Source organism: Lissotriton vulgaris, assembly GCF_964263255.1.
Source record: "Lissotriton vulgaris chromosome 8 unlocalized genomic scaffold, aLisVul1.2 SUPER_8_unloc_1, whole genome shotgun sequence".
In the NCBI taxonomy this organism is placed as follows: domain Eukaryota; kingdom Metazoa; phylum Chordata; class Amphibia; order Caudata; family Salamandridae; genus Lissotriton; species Lissotriton vulgaris.
In genome coordinates this window covers 991,950-1,009,416 of record NW_028240615.1, presented here as the reverse complement: position 1 = coordinate 1,009,416, position 17,467 = coordinate 991,950, and the positions used below count along the sequence as shown (strand labels likewise).

At 39.8% G+C, this 17,467-nt stretch overlaps 1 protein-coding gene across 4 annotated transcripts in view; it reads left to right on the top strand.

Moving 5' to 3' along the window:
- Positions 1 to 17,467, top strand: part of LOC147672953 (CD99 antigen-like) — a 271,236-nt gene that overhangs the window by 129,327 nt on the left and 124,442 nt on the right. The gene's annotated exons all lie outside the window — the stretch shown is intronic.

Here is a 17,467-nt window from a genome sequence, read left to right as displayed (position 1 = left end):
CGCCCGTTTTGAAGAACACTCCCCCCCACACACACACACACTTTTTTAATCCTACTTAAAACACTCAGATGTACTATGTTTATTTGTGAGGTACTGGGGAGGAGAAATTTACCTTTAAATTTGTTATTCTTATTTACTTACGCTGAAAAAGTAAAACTACAATGCCCACAATCCAAGGTCTTGCACTGGCTGAAAAAAATCAAGAGTTTACTGAACGTGTCTCACATGACTTGAAGTCACTTAAAAGCTATGGCCAGTGGCATAACATTATCCCCCACACCCCCTGCAGTGCAGGTGGGACCGTGGCTCCAGGTGCCCACCTCTTGCACTCTGCATGAGAGGCGGGCCCAAGGCCCTCACAACCCCACACCCTCACAACCCCTCACCCTCACACCCCCTCACCCTCACACCCCCTCACCCCCTCACCCTCACACCCCCTCACCCTCACACCCCCTCACAACCTCACACCCCCTCACAACCTCACACCTCCTCACAACCTCACACCCCCTCACAACCTCACACCCCTCACCCTCCCTCAATAACCCACACCCTCACTCACCCTCACTCACTCTCACCAGCATAGCATAGCATAGCATAACAAAACATATCATAGCATAACAAAACACAGCATAGCATAACAAAAAAGCATAGGATAGCAAAACATAGCATAGCATAACAAAACAAAGAATAGGATAGCAAAACAACACATAGGATAGCAAAGCAAAACATAGCATACCAAAACATAGCATAGCAAAACACAAGAAAGCATAGCATAGCATAGGAAAACAAAACATAGCATAGTATAACAAAACTTAGCATAGCATAACAAAACATAGCATAACAAAACATAGCATAACAAAACAAAGCATAGCAAAACAAAACATAACATAACAAAACACAACAAACATTGCATAGCAAAACATAGCATAGCATAACAAAACACACCAAAACATAGCAAAGCATAACAAAACACAACATAGCAAAGCATAAAAAAACAACATAGCATAACAAAGCATAGCATAACAAAGCATAGCATAACAAAACATAGCATAACAGAACATAGCATAACAGAACATAGCATAAAAGAACATAGCATAACAGAACATAGCATAATAAAACACAACAAAAATTAGCTTAGCATAACAAAACATAGTATAGCATAACAAAGCATAGCAAAACACAACAAAACACAGCATAGCACAACAAAACACAACAAAACATAGCATAGCATAACAAAACAAAGAATAGGATAGCAAAACTAAACATAGCATAACAAAACAAAGCATAGGATAGCAAAAGAAAACAGCATAGCAAAACAAAACATAGCATAGCATAACAAAACATAGCATAGCATAAAAAACATAGCATAACATAACAAAACATAGCATAGCAAAACAAAACACATAATAGCATAGCAAAACATAGCATACCAAACAACATAGCATAGCATAGCATAACAAAACATAGCATAGCGAAAAAAAGCATAGCATGTTAAAACACAACAAAACATAGCATAGCATAACAACACATAGCATAACAAATCAAAGCATAGGATAGCAAAACATAGCATAGCATAACAAAACAAAACCTAGGATAGCAAAACATAGCATAGCATACAGCTTCATTCAGCTCCACAGCATCACTCAGGGGCAACACAACATCACTATGCTCTACCACAGCATCACTGAAAGCCACAGCATCACTCGTTCGCCATCACAACATCACCCAGCGCCACCACAGCATCAATCTGTGCAACCATTCAACAGCAGCTGGTTCAAATATGTTTTCTCAATGTTTCAAGCTTTATTACAAATGTAACAAAAAGATGTTAATATTTCACTTCTGTTCTTGGATTTTCGTCACAATAAAATACACTGAACATAATCTTCACAAAAGTTATTTACAAAAGTTTAAGCTATTGCCATTATAAATTACAATAACCTTTATTTAAGTAGTAATGTTCAACAAAAAATTAAAAGCCATTGTTATTTGTAATATCAATACATGTAAGTCACGTAAATACAACACATATTGCATTACAAATGCTATAGGTGTCACATTTGCGAAAATTATAACTATTGGCATTGTAAATGACAAAGCTATTAATTTCGCTATTTTCAAAAACAAAACATAAATTAAAAAAAATTTTTTACAGTACCAATAGCTCAAACTTTCCTAATGCGAGACCTATTGCATTGCAAATGCTTGTTTAAAATATATTTTACATTGAGTACCCACACATGCTCTGAGATTTTACCGGTTACTTACAGTTCATGTTGATTCTTTTTTTCACCTCGCTTGTTGTGACGTTGTTATCATTTTTCCAGTACTCTAGTGTAATTCCCTTCCAGTCACAAGATTGAGGCACGTAGTGACGGCCGCGCCGGGTGGTTTGCAGCCAAGACACGCCCCAAGTCCCAATTTTTAATGGTAGCCTTTACCACACATGCCTTTACTGCGTATCTCGTAGTAAAGGTATGCGTGGTAAAGGCTATTCGTGTTAACCACGCATGCGTTGTAATGCATGCATGGTTAATGTTATACATGGAAAGGGCCGCGTTGTAGTGGCCGTTTCCCTCTTATGACTCCTCCCCACTCTCCAATGCGGGTGCCTTTGCCTCTCTGCTTGGCTTCTCTTTAAGGCCTGGCTTCCTGCCAGCCTCCAAGGTCACTCCTGACGTGTGGGCCAGGCCCTGCCCCCTCACAGCCTCTTATTATTGCTGCTCTCTTCAGTGTGCCGCGTTCTACATGGCCAGTCACTGCTGTTCCCCTGCCCCCTTACCGATGCAGCGCATGCTCCTTCTGCCCTACTCCGCCACCTCGCTCAGAGGGGCCTTCATCTGCCTTTAATGCAACATGAATTCCTCCGGCTCAGATCTCCCAGGCTCATTCTTGGGCCATGCACTTGGGTGGCCCTGCTCGCTCACCTGATTCTGCCTAACTTGCTGGAGCATCACTGCCCAGCGTGGTGGTGAACAGACTAACACCGCAGCCATGACCCTGTCCGACGCTTGCCATAGCGGGAAGCTACCTCTTCCTTCCGCACCTGTCGCCAGCAGGTCCAAGTGCCCTACCTCCTTCGAGAGCCGTAAGGTTTGCATCACTTTCTCCTCTGACATGCTGTTACACACTATAAACGAGGCTCCACAATGCAAAATACCACACTTCTCCTAATGCCATCCATCGGGTCACCTACAGAGAAAATGGTGGCTGGCAGATAAAATGGCTAGTATTATACCTTGGGCTATTGTTACAGTCCAAACCTAGCGCAAAACTGCAAGCAGTCGCTGGACTTCTCCACTTCCCCAAACCTTCTGGGGAGCATACCTCCCCATGGTCGGCTGCCCCATTCTGCAGTACTGTGGAACAATGTGCTTAAAGGGAAGTTAAAGTGTAAGGAAACATTAGTAGGAATAATCAAATATATAGAAACATGAAAATTGCACAACTGACCTTTTCTGATGCAAAAGAGGTAAAGTAGTCCTGAGCAGTACAGAGATCTGGGACTAAATCCATCATTTTTTTGCAGTTCGGGCTGGACTGTTCCCACGAGGAACAGGGTCAAGGCTGATTTGCATATGGCCATGTCTGAACTGGGGTGGTGTGGAGTGCAAAAAACGATGGATTTAGGCCCAGATCTCTGTACTGGGGTGAATGTATGACATTGTTCTGCATTCTGTCCATCAACTGTTATTTTTGCATTTGAATTTGGTCTAATGGCATGTATGATATAACTTTATTGAAATGTAAATCGAGGAATATTGTGTTATCTGTTATTACTCCAAGATTTCTAGCCAAGGAAACTAGGCTCCCTAGCTAGTGAGCCACCAAGTTGTGAACTACATGTCAGGAGAACCCCCCCATCATCAATATTTAATTTTTATCGGAATTGACCCAAGTGCATTCTCAGACTTCCATAAGACTACTCTGTGTACCGCTTGCTTTCGCTCTCTTGTTCTGCCTCTCAGGTTTACACCACAAATTAATTCTACATTGACGTCCCTTCAAGTGTATCATTTCTCTCTTAAAACCACTAATTTCTGATGCAGGGAGTGGGTTCACCACATACAGGAGCTCTAGTGCTTCAAAGCCCTTTGCTTTGTTAATATGAATGAAAACATTTGTAGTGGATATTTATCACTGGACTTACAAGAATGACTCGCATATCCAAATTTTGCAGCATGATCCCATTCTCCAAATACAAACTGTGCATCATTCTGCCTTCTTGTGGTTAGGTTCAGAAAAACATGTTTACCAAACTGAGGGGCATATTATCAAGGGTGGCGATAGTGAATTATCGCCGCTTTAGCGGCCGTTTTCAGCCGCTAAGCTGCGATAATTCTATTGCCCTATTAGCAAGCTTTCGCTAACAGCAGTTAGCGACAGCTTGTAGGCGATAGCGAGCGGTTTGGGGCCCGCTTTGCATGTCAGCGATATTTATCGCTAATGACATGCAAAGTGGGCGTTCCCAACCTGTTAGCGACTGAAAGCAGTCGCTAACATCGCTATCGCCTATTACCAACACAGGTGTAGCGTTGGAAATATTCGCGCTAAGCGCAAATATCTCCAAAAACTAACGCCTGCTCAGACCAGTTCTTAGCCATGTAATCCAATGGGAGGTGGATAACATGGCTAAGAGCATTTTGTTGCTAATGCTTGAATGTAGCTGTATTCTCAGCGATATTCACGCATTTCGCCGCTATCGCCGGAAAATGTTTTGCTTTGGAGATAAACGTTGCGAATAGCACGTTATCTCAGCGATAAATTCCGGCGATGCTCAGCAATAAAAAAAAAAAATCATCGCTAAGCCTATTTAGCGATAAATATCGCTACTTGTTGGTAATATGCCCCTGAATTTTTCGACTTTCCCTGTTGGAAGAGTCACTATGAATCCACGATGAGTGGTTTTGAATTTTGACTCGGTAGTTTTGTCAGGTCATATAGAATGACGCCAAACCTGCAAAAATTTTTGCTGTGTTTCTGCGGATCTGCTAAGAACAAGCCACCACTAAATTTCTGCCTGAAATGTCATCATCGGTATATTTGAAGAGAGACTTTCACATGATAGTACAACAATTTTTAGTGGCACGCCCAAAACCTTGGAAACACAAAGAGCTGCGCATGTCGTGCAGTGACTTTATGACTTAGTTGCAGTCAGCTGAGACAGACGTTCCATTTGTTCAAGTAGCGCTGTGGGCAAAACAAAATTTGGTGCTGCATCCCACTTGTCATTTTTAACTGCCAGTGTATTAGAAAAATGGGAGGTGTAGGAGGAAGGTGATGTGGTGGGGGGACAAGACGAAGGAGAAAAACAGACACACTGTTTACTGCACTTTTACTTAGAACCAGGTTGGAAGGAGACTGCTGCAAGCTGCTCCTGCGCCCCTCTGAAGGTCAGTGCCCTGGACATTTGTCTAGCTCACCCATGCTAAATGCTGGCCCTGCCTGAGCTGAGAAAGAAGTGTTTGCACAGACTCATAAAACTTGCATTTTGGACCATGTCTAGGATAAATTGGACATGTTGTGCTGCAGCTAAACACTGTTCCTAAGGTAATTCCGATCTTAAGAAAAGTCTTAACACTTGCAGCTTTCAACTGCGATACCCATCATGATTTAAATTTGTGCATGCAATGGTTGAAAAACGAACAATTGCTGTTCAACCCAATTTGAACCAATGCACTACCTAAATTGGCTGATTTGATGGTAAAAGAATCACAGCTTTGTACCAGGACACTTAATTCTACACCAAACAGTTGCTCTTGACCACACATCATAGTGTAGTGCTCGAGCAAGCAAAGTGGCAGCGCGAGGATAAGTAGTTGAAGGTAAGATCAGAAAAAAAAGAAAGAAATAACAACAATATGACTCATCCAAAAACAATAATCACTGGCCTAGACGCATTGAACCTGCATCAGATTGTCCCCAATCCGATACACATCGCTGGACATATCCTAGATGTCATTTTTGCTAATAGTGAACTAGTTACCTTTCAAACTAGAACTCCAGTCACATGGTCATACCACCACTTGCTTGCTTTCCAACATAAAACAACACTAAGCGACTCACCTAAAACTACCTTACATCCATCCACCTATCGGCCGTGGAACAAACTCAATTTGGAACACTTGGAAACACAACTAACATCCAGTATAAATCTGGAAACCATACATTCTGTTCAGAATCTATATGAGTGGCTACAGGAAGCTTTTGACATCCTGATACCACTCAAAACCACACAACAGAACAAAAGGAAAAAAGCGCCTTGGCGAAAAATAGAAATAAAAGACATAAAACAACATGTTAGAAAGCTGCAACATACCTGGCTCAAAACAAACGCCAAACAAGACAAACTTCACCTACAAAAAATTAACAGATTATATAATACGGCTATCAAAAAAGCTAAGAAAAGGTACTATTCAGACAGAATTCAAAACGCTAAATGTGCAAATAAAGAATTCTATAAAATACTCAATGAATTTCGAAAACCAAATTGCCTAGAAGGAACTCATCCTGTTACTCAAGATTTCACAGACAAACTGGCAAATCATTACATGGACAAAGCAGACAGGTTGGACTCGTACCTACAACAGAAACAAAGCACCAACAGTAACCCTTGTACAAAACAACTATCCAAGAATGCTCTAATCAAGCCTCTCTGTTCCTTCCAACACATCTCACACAATACATTTAGGGACCTGCCGGCAGCCCTTCTGACCCCTGTCCGCCACAAACTTTCAAGACAATTCTTTTAACAACATCTGCTGCCATTCCAGTAAGAAGAATCATCAACGATTCTTTAACTACTGGAATATATCCGGAAGAACTCAAAAAATCATACATACGCCCTTTACTGAAGAAAACCAACTTGGACCCGCTGAACCCAGACAACTACAGACCCATTACAAATGGACCTTTCTTGGGCAAACTGATAGAAAGAGCAGCGTTCGCCCAGATGTCACAATTCATTAAATAGAATGAAATACTTTCAGATTTCCAAACAGGATTCTGTCCGGGAAGAGGCACTGAATCTGCCCTCCTTGCTATCTGGGATGACCTAAAGAATACAGTTGACCGCAACGGGGTTGCTGCGCTACTCCTCTTGGACCTCTCAGCTGCCTTTGACACGTTGACCATGACACTCTGAAACAAAGACTTTATGAAGCCGTCATAGAGGGAACTGCTCTAGACTGGATCGCGTCCTACCTTCGAAACAGAACTAATGTCATCCACACCCCACCATTCTCGTCCAAACCGTACTCCACAAAAGCAGGGGTCCCTCAAGGTTCTATCATCTTGCCCATGCTTTTCAACATCTACATGAAGTCTTTACCAGTAATGATTAATAAATTTCGCCTCACGTGCTACAACTATGCAGATGACACACAAATACTCCTTCAACTGGAATGCCCCAAAGACATTGGAAAATCACCAATTTTCAGCTGTCTCAGAGCCGTGGATCAGTGGATGACTTGGAGCCATCTCAAATTGAATGCTTCAAAAACTGAAATACTCATGTGTGGCGATTGGAAAAATTACAACCCGCTTGCCGCATGGCCTGATGATCTGGGATCACTGCCTAAAGTATCGAAGGAAGTAAACCTCGGAATGACCATGGACTCCAAGCTGTCGATGAATGTCCAAGTGAATAAACTAGCAAGATCAAGCTTTGCTACTGTAAAAACGCTGCGACGAATTTTCCCTCATTTAGGATTTCCACACAAAGTCCAAGCTACCATTTCCCTTGTTCTATCCAAATTCGATTACGCCAATAGCCTCTACCACCGATCACCTTTAACGACCATGAAAAGACTACAACTGATTCAGAACTCTGCTGCCAGACTACTCTTGCATATCAAACCACAAGACCACATCTCCCCTGCCTTGAAAGCCCTGCATTGGTTACCGGTTGCCAGAAGATCCACGTTCAAGCTGCTTTGTATTACTCACAAAGCAATACATGGAATAGGACCACTCTTCATCAGGAATAAAATCACCAAACACATTCAACAAAGGAACCTACGCCCTAAAGGAGCTTCTCGCCTCAAAATCCCACCATACAAGAAAAAAACAATGGGTGGCACATCCTTCTCTGTTCAAGCAGCCAAACTATGGAACTCTTTACCCCCCAACATAAGATCCACCGACAACCACCTTATCTTCAGAAAACTACTCAAGATCTGGCTGTTCCCCACATAAGCACCATACGGAAATAGAAATTTACAGCATATCCCTCTGTATATAAGCATTTGTTTTCACTATAGATATGTACCTATCTTTGTGTATTACTTTATAAAACATGTAAAACAATTATGTTATTAATAAAAAAATAAAAAAAAAATAATAACAATAATAATATTCATCAATAAATAAAAATCATTTTTGGTCTGCATGTACATACTTCCATTGTAGATCTATGTACCTTCCATATACTTGGATCTGTGTGTCTGTTAATTTTCTCCTGAAAAAGCATATCCAATGCACTACCCTAGTTCTCATCCTGTGCCTCTATCAACATATTTAATCTATATATACTTACTTCTTTTATGTATCTATATACTTTCAAGGTACTTATGGATCTATATATTTATCACTTTCTTCTAATTTAGCATTTCCAATGCACTAGCCTATTTCTCAGCCTATACTTCGCTCAATATATCTTCTAGCCCAACCTTTCTGACTCATCTCAAACTTCTTTCTACTACTTCTTCTAATGCACTACCCTATCTCTCATCCTATAGATCTATCAATATATCCTCTACATCCACTCTCTCATTTATCCCAAACCCCATACCACTACTATGATTGTCAAAATAACCTTTTCTAGACTCTCTCCTGCTCTACCCCTCCTCGTATCCTCTTTTTACTACACCGATCCCCTAAAACAAACATTTCTAAACTCTCCCCTCTGACTCCTTCCCTCCAAAACTCCTTTTTACTCATCCTACTGCTAAGACTTAAAAAAAAATATTCTTCAACCTTTTATCCTTCCACTATCCTTTTTCAATCAAAATTAACAGACTAACATGTTTCACTTCTCAAATTCCATATTCCATATTCAACTATACTAATATACTGCACAAATAACTGAATAACATATCTACTACTCAAATTACTTCATATTTATACTATACTAATTTTTAAAACTAATCCTTTATGGGTTCCGGAGTAGCGTGCTACTCGCCAGAAAAGCGCTTCAACTCCCATCAGGGGTAACAAGTGCTATATGAATGCAAATCTTTCTTCCCCTTTAATCCATCCGCTATCCTTCTCACTCCAAGTAACAGACTAATATCCACCACTGAAATTACCTCATATTTCACCATATTAATTCACCACTAATCCTTTATAGGCTTCCTGAATAGCATGCGTCAACAAGCGAGAGATAAATAAATACAAACCTTTGTCCTACTCTATCCTTCTGCTATCATTCCAAATTCAAATAACTGACTAACCTATCCACCACTTAAAATGTACTTGCATGTTTCACTATACTAATTCAACACTAATCCTCTGTGGGTCCCGGAGTAGCGTGCTACCCGCAGAAAAAGCGCTTCGACGCCTCGTCGGGGGCAGTAAGCGCTATATAAATGCAATTACACTACAATACAATACAATTTGTTATAGAACGGTCGAGATGTCATTGCGCATCTCCCACATATTAATTGAAGAGTCAAATCCTTAGAAATTAATTTTCGGCAAAGAAAAAAAATATTCGTCTTGCGTGGGTTCGTATGCTCCTCAACAGCTCGTCGCCAGTGTTAAAAAGGGCACTGGATCCTTAATTAAGTTGAAATCCATTATTCTAGTTGAGGCGCTGAACCGGCATCTGTACAGCTTCAGCAACAAACAGCAACTGCCTAATTTCCAATAATACATTCTAAATGACACAAACACATTCTAAATTGCATATACTAATTCTGTAATAACCTGACATCATCTAGAATGCTTTGAGGAATGAGAACACAACACTTTGTAGCAGGCAATGAAACCAGGATTTGACTTTGAAATAAAACGCTGTTTACTTTGACCCTGCATAGCTGTTCAGATTTTAAAGAAACTGTCCTTGTAGAAAATCTTTGAAGTATTTCGGTGATGAAAAAGCCCAGGCAGCAAAAAACAGCAATGCTTATTTGGTGGTTGTAGACACCTTGTGTCTTCTCAATAAAACACTATGAAAAAGCCATGGAATGGGTCTTCTTTTGCTCAGGAACTCTGCTAGAGTTGAACACGACCCAAATGGGTTGACCCTTATCCTCCAGCATTTTAAAAAGGGCTGGCCTCCCAATTAATTATGTGAAATGCAAGAATTAACACATTAATCTTGTTGCACTTCCACTTATGTTTTAAAAAAACATTACTAATATGGATGGAATGCTGAACAACATCACTCACCCCCAGTCAGAGATTTGGGCCTAAATGTATTGGTTTTTTTTGCTCACCATGCCATTTTAGTTTGGACCCAGCCATATGTAAATCAGTCATGTGCTCACCATGGGAACAGTTCAGCCCGAACTGCCAGGCCAGGGCCTCTCTGGACCGTAAACCAGCATCCTAGGACCGGTTTCAGGGAATCACCCCTTATTAACCTGGATAGCTTGAATCCAATGGCGTGGCGAGCACAGGAACCACGTCTAAACATAATCACCCCACTCAGGCTGACAAATGCAAAATTAAGAATTGATGGATGGAATGCTGAACATTGTCAAACAATCACCCCCAAGAATGGCTTGGTAAGCAAAAAAAGATGAAATTAGGCCCACATCCCTGACTTTGGGTGAGTGTTTGATGTCGTTCAGCATTCCGTCCATCAATTGTTCTTTTTGCATTTGTCATCCCAGTTAGCCACTGGATTCTAACTATCCTGGCTGATGAGTGGCTAACACCCCAAAACAAGTCCTAGGATGCTTGTTTCCAGCCAGTCCAGGGAGGACTAGTCCTGGCAATTCGGGCTGGACTGTTCCATGTGGAGCATGGTCAAGACTGATTTGCATATGGCTGGGTCCAACCTGAAATGGCGGGGTGAGAAAAAAAACAATGGATTTACGTCAAAATCTCTGACTGGGGCGAGTGTTTGACATTATTCAGCTTTCTGTTCACATCCAACCACACGAAAGAAACAATGGTACTTCTTACTGTAGAATGATATCCTGTGTAAAAATAATTATGTCTGTAGAAACGACAAACTGTAAATGGTTTGAACATCATTTAGTCATCTCTGAAGGCTTGCTTAAGAGGCATTCTCATAGAAAATGTGTCAAACCATGAAGAAAGAATGGATATCCAAATGCTGGAAAATGATATGGGAGAGGTAAAAAAGAGCTGCGTCAAAGGAGATGAATCCTAGGAAAAGTATTAAATAAATTAACACTGTACTAAAACTGCATAATTGATGTTCTTTCATCTGACTTTTGTGACACTTTCTGCTTTTTACAGAAACATGAACTCAAAAAAGGAGTGCAACAGTAATATCCTTAATACTTATTTGGATAGACTGTTTCCTCTTACTATGAGCATAGTTGTCTGTAGTTGCGGACAGTAACAGCTGTTAGTTACCTACTCCCTAGTGATAGGTGTAGCTGCTTAACAAGGGTGCTAATAAACCACCTTCATTGCCCTACAGGTAAGAGCTATAAGGCCATTAGCACCCAAGTCATATAAATAGGAGTGCTGTGGGAGCAGGAGCTATGTTTTACCTGAAGAAATTAGATGAAAGTGCTCAATTCTCCCACAAGGGACTCTCAGCATTTTCAATAGCATTCTGTTTACATATTGCTGACTTGACTCATCGCTCGATATTGCTGACAGAAGTCCAATCAGCGAAACGAAAAGAAGAAAAATGATGTGTTTTTTTTAAACGTATTTCAGCTTTTCTTTAGCTCCTCAAGTATATTTTATAAGAAGGTACATTCATAATAATGTTTTGTATTTATCGAAGACATTAGAAAAGGGAACCTCAAATGCCAAGATGATTGCAATGATGCAGAACAGCTTTCTATTAACCTGTTCTGAAGAAAATGAGTTATGTGAATTGATAGGCATATATCCACAAACCGAATAAACATTTAACAGTTTATCTCAAGTAACAGTGAATGGAATTACCTCATTTTTCAAAGTTCACAAGGTTACTAAACAAGGGTGTCTTCATTATTATTTAGTATCAGTGTGAAAATTTGAGGACAAATGTTGAGAAATGTTTAGACTTTTAAAGGTATTCAGTATGGTGGGAAAATGATTACAAACATCCTTTATGTGCATGATATATTACAATTAACTTATGGCCCAGTCAAATCTATTTTAGGCATTATGCCTGTAATAGACAATGGAAAATTGTCAGGCTATATATTGACTGTGGAAAAAAGTGTGACTGAGTATCATGAAAGAAGAAATCAGAGTTGAAGATTTAACATTGCTTTTTAAGTTAGGAAGCAAGCTTATTTAGAGGTTCATTATAAAATACATGAGCAAAATGATTAAAATAAATCTGTGGTCTTGGTTGAGGACATAATAGAGGAAAGAGAACATTTGAAAACTCTAAACTCAGTTTATAGTCAAAGCTAAATGCAATAAAAATGAGACTTTAGCCAATTACATCTGTAATACCATTTGGTCTAACATTCCTGATACGAACTAACTAATGTTTGATAAAAACTTTCTCAGATCGTTAATGTGGAGGAAAAAGGAGGATTTGACTTTCCAAATATTAAGCTGTCACAATGGTTCATACTAAAACGGCCAAGCCAGCCTTTTAAAACTGGTGAATAACTATCCTAGACATGTCTACATGGTTGGAAGTAAAAAAGAATGTAATAAATTAATATCCAGTGAAATTCTCTATTTCCATGATATTTTCTTGATATTCCTATTTAATGTTAGCAAAACAAATAGCCTACAATTTAAAGCTTTTTGTCCGGTATTTTGTAGAGAATAAATCTCTCTGTGATCTTCAATAATCCTACGAAAAAGATTTAAAAAAATTACAGTACATTGGTAAAGCTTGGGTTCTAAAGATGTAAGTCAATTACGATGCGTAATAATGGAACAACAAGTAATATCCTTGTCAGATATGAATGGAAAATAAAATCTGAGGGAGTCTGAAAGGGCAAAAAATATCTTGATAAATTGGGTCGCTGAAGATTTTGACATCTCGACTAACTGACCTGCAAACCAATATTTTTGTCAAAGTTTTTCAAAAGAGTGTTTACGAGATCAACTTGATTTAAACTATATAGAGTTAACTTGGCTGACACACAATGGAAAAGTTTCAAAATGTCGTGATGATTGGGTTGAAGACCTAGAGATATGGAAGTTTCTTGTCAAGTCCGAAAACATCAGCTGAAATTCTTAGTCGGCTCTCTCAGCAAAAATAATTGCTGTGGGCTTTATTGGGTGCCACAACATTTAAATCACTGAAACTGCTTAGCACTGACAATTGCTTGCTTGATATGTGGTAAAGCAGACACTTAAATACTTCATTTAAATATTCAAGGACTGCAGTCTTTTGGGACAAAGTGTCAAAAAAAATGTCAAGAATTCCAGGATTATCCATTAGATACAAATACGTAACCCGCAAATAGAATTTTGGATTACTAAAGGAGCTGTAGTTGTCAGAAAGCATGTTCTCCTAAATTGGAAAGTTGGGGGTTATGCAAAACTTGATAAACTGGATTAAAGAAGTATCTTTTCTAATAACTCTCAAAGTTCCTTTCTACAGTGATAAATGGTCTTCTTTTTTGCGATTGTATGGGAGAAATTCCTGAATTTCTTTATCAAAATATTCTAGTGTTAATTGTATGGAGTATTGTTTATGTTCTATTTTACATTACTCATTACAATTATTCAGATTTGTTTTCCGGCCAGGAAACTGTATAATGAACGGAGTATTGTTCGTGACATATAGTTTATTTGATAATATACATAAAATGTAATCAATATAACAAAAATAAAAAAGATATGCTGGCTCTATAGAGGAATCCGAACATATGAATGCAGAACACCCACATAGAGCACACCTTCTACATTTACTTGGCAATATTGTGTTTATCCAGAGACAAGACAAGAGGTAATAAAAGAGTGGATAAACATTGTGGTGAAAACCCAGCAACGTCTAATTACCAACTAACAAGAGATGGATTCAGCTACATAGTTAATGAACATCATGTGAATCTATAATAGGCTTTTGCTGGCAAAAGGTACACACTTGAAAAAGTGCTTTGCAGCTTCTATTTGTTATGAATTTGTAAGCGACCCACAAGGCCTCCTTGTGATTTTGAGAACGTTATAAATATGTTCAGAGTGTGTACACTTACTAAGCTCCCACGCCATTCATGATAGGATGAACCTGACTTTCTAAAGAAGGCATTGAGTAGAGTCATTCTCGTCATGCCAATGATCAACTCCCACTTTTTCATTTTGGAATGCCGCATTCTGAGTACAGCTATAAGATGGCCAGAATTTCCACAGCAAACCATTTTTATAACCTACCCAATATCTTACTGGAATAGTGGGCAACGAGAAATCTGTTGTGGTGCACTCAATCTGTGTAGGAGTTTTAGAGTCCTCTGTTGCCTACAAAATGCTTGTTTTGATACAGCGAGGTCTGCTTTAATAATGCCCAGAAGCTAGTGAACTTAGCAGTGGTTGTGCCATAAGCTCACCACGAACACTTCATTCCAACAGACATTCTTGGTGGCACCAAATTTAAAATGGAAGATACATCCACCCATTGAGAATCGCAGCTAAATCCATACCACCCAGCCATTTCTGCCATTACTTCCCATGTTGTGCCAGATAACTGAAGGAAGTGACCCAATTAGGACCACCCGGGTCACTTGCGACCACTTCTCAGCCTTCCATACGAATGAAGAGTTGGTCAGACAGTAGAGAATACAAACCAAAGTTATTTTATTAGTATTCGCTCAAGCAGAGTCCGGTCTGACCAGCCTCCTGCCGAGGGACTGACTCTGGACAACATAGCAAAGCGTAAAGTACATTCCCAGTCCATGTAAGGTCCCACCCAGCTTGATTTTTCCAGTTGGGAACTAATAAACAAAGAAAACACAGAAAGATGAGTTACAATCCTGGGACCGGGCACACATTATCTTGTATTCAAGGTTACTCTGCCTGCTCTCACCACTCTGAGCAGTGGGAGCAAGCCTATCTAGTAAGAAAGGTATGCAAGTATAAAACATTCTATTCCTTAGCACAGCAAACTCAGCCTTGAAGAAATGCATGTGCGGAGTACTGTTGGCAGCTGCTTTTCGGTGAGGCAGACACAGAAGGAGACAGGAGTTAGTTTCAATCATTGTTCAAAATGGCGTCCGAAATACAAAATGGTGCAGCAAATGCTAACTTAACTTGCACAATGCTAGAAGGAGCCTGCTGACGCATTCTCAGTCCAACAAACCTTTGCCTGTCTTCATATTTAGCACAGTATTACTAACTGGATATTAGATGTACTGCTTGGATTGGTGGCAGCCCCCCTAGAAGACAGTCATCTAGTACTTATGCCTGTCCCTTTTGGCAACCTATATTCTCCCCACACCACTGAGCGGATTTAATAATATATACGTATAAAGGTAGGGAGGTACCAATTCTCTAGAAGAAATACAAGTCTGGCATTTTCTTCATGTCCAGTAGATGCATTCGCTAAAGAAGAAGTTAATTGCAACCCCTCCAGGCTATTGCCCTCCTTAAAACAGGCAGAGCTGATTTGGAGGCCAGCATTATCCTGTCACCACTGACAAAGAAAGCATCACAGGAGACCTGCTCAGGGCCAAAGCACAGAAAAAGGAGGTCAAACAGTTGTGGCACCTCAGAGTAAGTTTCTGCTCCCCCATATTGGTATGGAACCTAAAGCATCCAAAGGCAGGGCCTATGCATTGAGGTTTGATGTATTTTCTGCCACAATGTCATACAAATGTCACAGCACCAGTGTAATTTGCACAGCAGTCCTGCACTGTACTTCTAGATGTTGGCATGTTGATTCTGAATTGCAGCTGAATAGATGGGTGAAAAGGAACCTTGTAAGCTCTCGCCTCTATGCATAAGGCATTTTTAGGGCAATCCCTTCTCTATGGATCAAATTGGAATTAAACCCCGGCGTGACAACTTGCTAGTTGCCACATACTGATCCTCTCATTGCCAAAGCATGCAGGTAAACGCCAAAAGTACACCTCCCCTTCTTAAAAGTAGGTTGTTGCAGTCTACTTTGGTACACTGCAACATACTGAAATCTCATTCCTCCCACACCCAAGAGACTGTTCGGTTCCAGATGTGCAACATTGATACATTATCAGGTAAATCATTTATTTTATTGATTCTGCTAGCAAATTTGAAAATTTGAAAGCTGCGCCTGGAAAATCAAGGGGAAAAAATGTAACTCTAAAACAAAAACAGAAGGGCATGCCATTCACAACCGCCCTTCAACTAGTTCCAGCTTGGTGGGCATAGGAATTAAATCTGCTCTGAGCACCGCCGATATCAGAGATTTTTTGCATACATTTGGAGAAGGAGCACTAATAGCATCCTTGCAACATGTTGCCTGACGCAAGTTCTTTCTTTCCTGGGTGATAAGGAATGCTCCAGCACAGGCTCCCGTATTGTAGATTCATAAAAATGGCAGTGGTAGTAGAAATGAAAACACACCTTTTCACTGGAAATATCTCAAAATTTGACAGGTCTCACCATTAGTCCCTCTCCTAGCTCGTAATTGCTACTGAAAGGCTAAGACTAGGGCTAGGATTGGAAGCAGGGCTTGGAGAACCTAGTTTACTTTGTTTCTGGTACAACCTGAACGACCTCCTAGACAAGGGGTTCTCAAGCAAAATTCGGGAGTAGAGGGGTAGTGATGTTAATGAAGCAAGTCCTTCTCGAGGTTATCAAAGTTAAAAAATGTCAGAACGCATATTTTCGTTTTTCTGCAGTTATTTCCAGACAAACTGACATATATAACATCTCATTCAAAATATTGGAACCTGCAGGAAACTCTTATCTTAAATATTAATTACTTAGCTGTTTTCTGGGATTACTGCTATACAATTAATAATGGCCAATTCTATGAAAAAGTATACAGAAATGTGGAGATTAAATTAAACCCACTTATTTCATATAGTAAGACACTCCTAGAAAGGTACAACTAATAGTTTGTCATATTAACAAAATGAATTAAAATGTGTTCAGCCCACTTCCTAGTTTTCCCTTGTCCTACTCCCTAGTTTTCCCATACTAGTCCCTAGTTTTCCCATTCTAATCCCATCCCAGTCATAGTCCCTAGTCTCATCCTGTTCGCATACGTTGAAATTAATGCCATGTTACTGACCCAGTCTCTGAAACATGGATTGATCTGGATTTCCTTAACTAAGTTTCTTTGTTTTTTCACATATTTGTACTAAAAACGATAAGAATAAATCAAAAATGTAACGTCAAGAAATCTCTAGGTTAATTTTTACTGCTTGCCCGATCTTCCCTT